Here is a 9,210-nt window from a genome sequence, read left to right as displayed (position 1 = left end):
CTTCCCGAGGAGATGGCCGTTCCATTCATGAAATGAAGGGAGCGCCGAGGCTGCATACGTCATGGAACGTTCGCGTGATTGACGTCGAGAAAGAGCCAATCAACAGGCGCAGTTAGTTGTGACGCGTGAGGTGGGTTGTTGCTTTGCTGGAGTCAGTGGCTTTGAGTCAGCAAGAGTTGTGTAACGGATGGGGATTTTGGCTATTGACAAATTAAGGTGTATTTACTTAGTCACTCACATCCGTATTGCTCAACATTTGGAAAGAGCTCCCCGGCAAAGGCTGCACCCAACTTTAGAGAAAAAGTGAATAAATTATCTTTTTAAAAATAATTTACACATGATAATCTTATTCCTGATTGCTGTATCTTTCAAATCATCCAATGAGGAGGCACTGGGTTTCCCCAGTGTCCTCAATGAAAACGTCTCTTTTTTAAGGGCAGAACCAATAAGGAACAAAACCACAAAACAAAGAAATTTAAAGAATGATCTTTCACCTGTGTCCAGGACACACTCCAGATCCTACGATGACCACCAGTCACCGTGGACTCCTTCTCCAGGGTCACGGGGCTCAGACAGGACAAGGAAGTGAAGCAGGAGTCCAGAGTGACCACCAACAACCTCCATCTCCCCCATCAACAGGCCACACCTGTTTGATATACAATTTAGTATCCAGCATGAACTTGTATGAAAATGATTCAGAGAACTTACCAAGCTGTAAAAATGGTGATATGAAGGAAAATTTAGGGGGAGAGGGATGGTAAAAGAGCAGGCAGAAGAGTGTTTGGGTGGGGTTTGATAAGACAGAGGGAGGTAGCTATCAAGAAAAAAGAGGTTTTATTGAGAGGCCACAGTGACTAAAAAACAGCCTCCAACAGGAGAGGGAAGGAGCAGGGCACAAAAAGTAACATAATGTCAGTTTGGGATTCAAAGCACAACGGTGGAGGGACTCTAATGAGAAGATTATCTGAGAGGTTACCTGCTTTCAAAATGGCGTTTTAGCTCTCAGTGCAAGAATGGATGTGGCTCAGAGAAAGTTGCACAGAAACTCCTGTGAGTCATTCACATGGAACAAACCACAACTTGCATTAATAATGTAGTAAAATGTCCCAAGGTGGTTCACAAGAGTGTTAGCAAACAGAAATTTGAATCAAGCCACATAAAGAGATAATAGGATGAATGACCAAAGGTTGGTCAAAGGCCCAACCATCTTCAGCTGCTTCATCAATGAACTTCCCTCCATCATCAGGTCAGAAGTGGGGATGTTTGCTAATGATTGCACAATGTTCAGCACCATTCGCAACTCCTCAGATACTGAAGCAGTCCGTGTTGAAATGCAACAAGACCGGGACAACATCCAGGCTTGGGCTGATAAGTGGCAAGTAACATTAGCGCCACACAGATGCCAGGCAATGACCATCTCCAACAAGAGAGAATCTAACCATCTCCCCTTGATATTCAATGGCATTACGATCGCTGAATCCCTGACTATCAACATCCTGGGGGTTACCATTGACCAGAAACTGAACTGGAGTAGCCATATAAATACCGAGCAGGTCAGAAGCTGGGAATTCTGAGGCGAGTAACTCACAAAGAAAAAAGAACAAAGAACAAAGATAATTACAGCACAGGAACAGGCCCTTCGGCCCTCCAAGCCTGCGCCGATCCAGATCCTCTCTCTAAACATGTCGCCTATTTTCTAAGGTTCTGTATCTCCTTTCTTCCTGCCCATTCATGTATCTGTCTAGATACATCTTAAAAGACTCCATCGTGCCCGCATCTACCACCTCCGCTGGCAATGCGTTCCAGGTACCCACCACCCTCTGCGTAAAGAACTTTCCACGCATATCCCCCCTAAACTTTTCCCCTTTCACTTTGAACTCGTGTCCTCTAGTAATTGAATCCCCCACTCTGGGAAAAAGCCTCTTGCTATCCACCCTGTCTATACCTCTCATGATTTTGTACACCTCAATCAGGTCCCCCCTCAACCTCCGTCTTTCTAATGAAAATAATCCTAATCGACTCAACCTCTCTTCATAGCTAGCGCCCTCCATACCAGGCAACATCCTGGTGAACCTCCTCTGCACCCTCTCCAAAGCATCCACATCCTTTTGATAATGTGGCGACCAGAACTGCACGCAGTATTCCAAATGTGGCCGAACCAAAGTCCTATACAACTGTAACATGACCTGCCAAATCTTGTACTCAATGCCCCGTCCGATGAAGGAAAGCATGCCGTATGCCTTCTTGACCACTCTATTTACCTGCGTTGCCACCTTCAGGGAACAGTGGACCTGAACACCCAAATCTCTCTGGACATCAATTTTCCCCAGGACTGTTCCATTTACTGTATAGTTCACTCTTGAATTGGATCTTCCAAAATGCATCACCTCGCATTTGCCCTGATTGAACTCCATCTGCCATTTCTCTGCCCAACTCTCCAATCTATCTATATTCTGCTGTATTCTCTGACAGTCCCCTTCACTATCTGCTACTCCACCAATCTTAGTGTCGTCTGCAAACTTGCTAATCAGTCCACCTATACATTCCTCCAAATCATTAATGTATATCACAAACAACAGTGGTCCCAGCACGGATCCCTGTGGAACACCACTGGTCACACGTCTCCATTTTGAGAAACTCCCCTCTACTGCTACTCTCTGTCTCCTGTTGCCCAGCCAGTTCTTTATCCATCTAGCTAGCACACCTTGGACCCCAAGCGCCTTCACTTTCTCCATCAGCCTGCCATGGGGAACCTTATCAAACGCCTTACTGAAGTCCATGTATATGACATCTACAGCCCTTCCCTCATCAATCAACTTTGTCACTTCCTCAAAGAATTCTATTAAGTTGGTAAGACATGACCTTCCCTGCACAAAACCATGTTGCCTATCACTGATGAGCCCATTTTCTTCCAAATGGGAATAGATCCTATCCCTCAGTATCTTCTCCAGCAGCTTCCCTACCACTGACGTCAGACTCACCGGTCTATAATTACCTGGATTATCCCTGCTACCCTTCTTAAACAAGGGGACAACATTAGCAATTCTCCAGTCCTCCGGGACCTCACCCGTGTTTAAGGATGCTGCAAAGATATCTGTTAAGGCCCCAGCTATTTCCTCTCTCGCTTCCCTCAGTAACCTGGGATAGATCCCATCCGGACCTGGGGACTTGTCCACCTTAATGCCCTTTAGAATACCCAACACTTCCTCCCTCCTTATGCCGACTTGACCTAGAGTAATCAAACATCTGTTCCTAACCTCAACATTCGTCATGTCCCTCTCCTCGGTGAATTCCGATGCAAAGTACTCGTTTAGAATCTCACCCATTTTCTCTGAGTCCAAGCATAACATTCCTCCTTTGTCCTTTAGTGGGCCAATCCTTTCTCTAGTTACCCTCTTTCTCCTTATATATGAATAAAAGGCTTTGGGATTTTCTTTAACCCTGTTTGCTAAAGATATTTCATGACCCCTTTTAGCCCTCTTAATTCCTCGTTTCAGATTGGTCCTACATTCCCGATATTCTTTCAAAGCTTCGTCTTTCATCAGCCGCCTAGACCTTATGTATACTTCCTTTTTCCTCTGAGCTAGTCTCACAATTTCACCTGTCATCCATGGTTCCCTAATCTTGCCATTTCTATCCCTCATTTTCACAGGAACATGTCTCTCCTGCACGCTAATCAACCTCTCTTTAAAAGCCTCCCACATATCACATGTGGATTTACCTTCAAACAGCTGCTCCCAATCTACATTCCCCAGCTCCTGCCGAATTTTGGTATAGTTGGCCTTCCCCCAATTTAGCACTCTTCCTTTAGGACCACTCTCGTCTTTGTCCATGGGTATTTTAAAGCTTACGGAATTGTGATCACTATTCCCAAAGTAGTCCCCTACTGAAACTTCAACCACCTGGCCGGGCTCATTCCCCAACACCAGGTCCAGTATGGCCCCTTCCCGAGTTGGACTATTTACATACTGCTCCAGAAAACCCTCCTGGATGCTCCTTACAAATTCTGCTCCATCTAGACCTCTAACACTAAGTGAATCCCAGTCAATGTTGGGAAAATTAAAATCTCCTATCACCACCACCCTGTTGCTCCTACATCTTTCCATAATCTGTTTACATATTTGTACCTCTATCTCACGCTCGCTGTTGGGAGGCCTGTAGTACAGCCCCAACATTGTTACCGCACCCTTCCTATTTCTGAGTTCTGTCCATATTGCCTCACTGCTCGAGTCCTCCATAGTGCCCTCCTTCAGCACAGCTGTGATATCCTCTTTGACCAGTAATGCAACTCCTCCACCCTTTTTACCTCCCTCTCTATCCCGCCTGAAGCATCGATATCCTGACTCCTGACTCCCCAACGCCTGTCCACCATCTACAAGCACAAGTCAGGAGTGTGATGGAATACTCTCTACTTGCCTGGATGGATGCAGATCCAACAACACTCAAGAAGCTCAACACCATCCAGGACAAAGCAGCCTGCTTGATTGGCACCCCATACACAAATATTCACTCCCTCCACCACCGGTGCACAGTGGCAGCAGTGTGTACCATCTACACAATGCACTGCAGCAACGCACCAAGACAGCACCTTCCAAACCCGTGACCTCTGCCACCTAGAAGGACAAGAGCAGCAAATGCATGAGAACACCAACACCTGCAAGTTCCCCTCCAAGTCACACACCATCCTGACTTGGAACTATGTCGCCGTTCCTTCACTGTCGCTGGGTCAAAATCCTAGAATTCCCTTCCTAACAGCACAGTGGGTGCACCACACCACATGGACTGCAGCGGTTCAAGAAGGCAGCTCACCACCACCTTCTCATGGGCACTTGGGCCTGGCCAGCGACGTCCACATTCCCATGCATGAATAAAAAAAGAGATAGGTCTTAATGACTATCTTAAAGGAGGAGAGAGTGGTAGTGAGGTTAAGGGAGGGAATTCCAGAGCTTAGGGCCTCAGCAGCCAAAGGCACAGCTGCCAATTGTGGAACGTTTAAAATCGGGGATTTTAGAATTGGAGGAGCAGAGAGATCTCAAAGGGCTGCAGGTCTGGAGGAGGTTACAGAGATAGGGAAGCCATGGAAAGTTTGGAAAACAAGAAAGCAATTTTAAAATTGAGGCATTGCCAATGCAGGTCAATGAGCACAGAGGTGATGGGTGAACAGGTCTTGTGCAAGTTTTGGATGAGCTCAAGATTATGTAGGGTGGAAGGCGGGAGTCCAGCAAGACTAGAGGCAACCAAATCATGAACGAGGGCTTCTGTAGCAGATGAGCCGAGGCAGGGGCGGAGTTGGGCAATGCTACAGAGGTAGAAGTAGGCTTGTTGATGAAGCGCAAAAAGTGGTCAGAAGCTCATGTCATGCTAGGCCCCCACCTGCCAAGAATGACGAACATCAATTTTGTCATGAACATTGATTTTTAACTGTTGTTGGAACGAGGAAATGACTTGTTAAACAGATCAGCCGTGGTTGGAAAAAAACATTTACATAGTAACAGACATCGAAAGTGAAGAAGAAAGTCAGGGCCTGCTGAGGAGGATACAATCCACAAGGGCCAGGATTGGCTAGACCAGCTGGTCACATGACTAACTGGTTGTTCCAGGGTTTTCTTTTGAACTAGCCACAGAGAGTTTGAACTCAGTGTGTCTGTTTGCTCCTGGACTGAGAAGATCTCTCCTGTCTGCTCACATCTCTTTCTCACAAGCCTCTGAATCCACGAAAGACACATGAACCCCAAGAGAGAAAAGTCTCCTACAGCAAAAAAGGTTTAAGAAGAATACTGGGCCCCAATGAAAAGCAAAAACTACCTACAATCAAGGACTCTACAGTGAGCTCAAAGAACTGTAACAACAACTCTTCAGATATTGCATCAAACTTTTCCACTTTATTTTTCTTCTGCTCTTTTCTGTCTCTATTTGCATGTGTGTATCGTATATGCATGCTAGCGTGGGAGCGTCGTGCATCCGTAGGTGTCAACTGAATTAAAGTTTAAGTTTAATCAATTTCAACTTTTCTTCTTTAAATCTAAGAAAGCCTGTTTGTGCTGGTTTCTTTGCCTTATAATTGGAAAGTGGTGAACAAGGATTCACCAAGGGGGAGCTAAAAACATGGTGTGCTTAAAATTAAACCCTGTTATGGTAGGACCAGGTGAAGGCTGAGAGGGAACCCTAGACCTCTTTCTCACCTGGCCGTAACACTTATATTGGTGTCAAATACAACACCAAGGTTGTGAACAGTCTGTTTCAACCTCACAATTGCCAAGGAGAGGAATGGAGCTGGTGGGTATGGAACAGAGTTTGTGGCGAGGACCAACAACAATGGCTTTAATCTTCCCAATATTTAGTTGGAAACAATTTCTGCTCATCCAGTACTGGATGTCGAAGAAGCAGTGGGAGGGTGTTACCAGTGAGCCACAGCTGTCAAATACCTAAGGCCAGACATGTCACCTGATTCAAGTAGACCATAATGGTTACAATGTTATGGGATATAAGTATAATAGGCTTAATTAGATAGAATTTAGATATAGTTAATATATTGTATCTTTTAGAATTAAAGATTAAATAAATGGGCAGTTTTCAAGACTAACTGACATTCCCCTTTAAGAAGGTAGAGTTAAAAGTTTCAAGGTCTTTCAAGGTCCCTGTTATGAACCAGAAATAAGTTGGGAAATCCATTTGTGTGTCTGTTGCCAGGGAATTGGAAGATAAAAACACACAAATTGAAATATCCTGTGTGACATCAGTAAGAGGTAGAAATTAACTTAATTTGTTTATGGCGTTGTTGATGCAGACAGATCGGCTCAGAAGGTTTCTTTAAGGTACCATAAAAAAGGCAATTATAGGCAATAAAACAATAAATGCAGGAACAAGAGGTCAAGTAAACACAATTATAAACATTTTGACCAGATAAATGCTCACAACTTCAAGAACAGGGGATTTCCAGTAAAATATTAAGTGGCTAGTTAATGATATTACCAAATATGGATTTTAAAAGCAAGAAAAACACACACAGAACGGTAACACCTATATGCTAAAAGGTCAGACGACACCTTAGAAACAGTATAAACATGAGAGTTTTTGAAGCAAACATCAGAAGTATTGAATTCCTCAAACAATATCTCTCACCCTAAGCCGTACTCGGGGAATTTAAGGTAAACGTTTACATTAAATTTTGATGAATTTTCTAAGATATTTTGCTGTAACATTAGCAGGGTTAAACTTTTGAATTCTATGTTAGAAATAAGATTATGTGTTACATCTCTTAGTAATATTTGCTATTGTGATATACTTATCCACTTAGAAGTGTATTGCATGTTAAATTCTTTAATAAATATATAAAAGTTAATAAGTCGTCTCATGTAATATTCTGTATACAACTACAAGAACCCTCCTCTCTGTGTCTCTTTAGGTGGAGAGATATGTATTGAAGAGAGTTTTCCAGACTCTTATAATATAATTCTTATATGACTTAGCCATAATTATTAAAAATAGGCTATCCAAAAGATGGTAATATTCTCTGTTAGTTTTCTCTCTTTGAGGGAAAGCTAGTTCAATTCTTTGGACCCAAATAAGTGTCTATAAGAATTTGTCTGGATTGAACTTAATTAAGGGAGGTTCATAGGGATGTACTCTTGATTTGGTTTAGTCCCTATAAGGGGTTAAAGTCATAAATCACTTTAACAACAGGGACAGAAATTGGAGTGCAAGGGAAAAGAGCTCTTTTTTTAACAGAACAATTTATATAAGAAGTCATCTGTGTTCATCACTGTGGGGTTGAACCCTCCAAAATCTGTGTCGGTCTTCCCGCAAGGACTCCTCACATATGAAATATTCTGATGTTTATCATCTTTCTGAGCCACTTAGGTTTTCCCACCAGCCTGATGCACCAACACCAAATTACATACATATTACACTTTAAAATAAAAATAATGTCTCAGTGCACTTTACGAAGGAGGGAGGGGGAACATGGGGCAGGAAGTATATTGAGAGGTGGGTGGGGAACAAAATTCACAGTGAAGAATTATTTAGAGGCCTGTGATGAAGGAAGGACAGTTGGATATAAGCAGCAATGGAGAGTCCGAGAAGCTGAGGGTGTGGGCTAAGATGTAAATTCTCAACACAGGGTTGCATGAGGTTGTTGAGGGACTGTAAACAGTGAGGCTCTTTCTGGGCACAAACAGTGTGTGGACAGAGATGAAGTGAAACGTTAGGCAAGAGATGATTGAGAGGAGCGAAGGAAGAGAGGACGGTTAGAAGGAAATAAGTAAATGCAACAGCCAGTTTGCACACAGCACAATCCCACAAACAGCAATGTGATAATGACCAGATAATCTTGTTTAGTGATGTTGGTTGAAGAGTAAATAGTGGCCAGAGCCCTTGGGAAACTCACCCCACCCACAGCACCACCCCCCCCCCCCCCCACCAATCTTCTTTGATATAATGCAATGGATTTTTTACATCCAGCTCAGAGCTGATATGTCAGTTCAGTTTAGCATCTCATCCAAAAGGCTGCCCCACCCACAGTGCAACACTTCCTCAGTACTGCAATGGAGTGTCAACCTAAATCTTTGCACTCAAGTTTTTGAGGTGGGACTTGAGCTCACAGCCTTCTGACTCAGATATAAATGCTACCCACTGAGCTATGGCTGACACTTGAGGTAGTAGGTGCGAGTAGCAGCTGATCATAATGGCTTCTGATTTGCTGATGTTAATCTGCAGGCAGTTTCCAGAAACTGATCCTTTAACAAGAACTCACTCAAAAGTTGTCACATCCTCCCCCTCTCTCTCTAATTATAGTTTCTATTTCTCGTTTTCTGTAACCACGATCAAAACCTTTGGTTTAAGATGATGCCCATATACTTCCGATATGAGGTCAGAAACAGACAGCAGTGTTTGCTTCATCGTCTCACACTATACATCAAATCTACGTCAAAATACATCAAGTGCTTTACCACTAGGAATGTAACAATGAAACAAAGCTCTCGCGATTCAGGTATTGTCCTTCTAGATTTAAAAATTGCAAATGATGCCCCATTATTTAAGGAAGGTGAGAGAGAAACCAGAAAATTATGGATCCGTTAGTCTAAACTCTGTTGTGGATAAGTTATTAGAATCTATAATGAAGGACAGAGTGACTGAGCACGTGGCCATATTTGAGCTAATTAGAGAGAGTTGACATGGATTTGTTCAGGGTAGATCATGTCTAATGAACAT

This window comes from Heterodontus francisci, chromosome 2 (assembly GCF_036365525.1).
Source record: "Heterodontus francisci isolate sHetFra1 chromosome 2, sHetFra1.hap1, whole genome shotgun sequence".
Classification (NCBI taxonomy): domain Eukaryota; kingdom Metazoa; phylum Chordata; class Chondrichthyes; order Heterodontiformes; family Heterodontidae; genus Heterodontus; species Heterodontus francisci.
Note: the sequence above shows the minus strand (reverse complement) of the source record.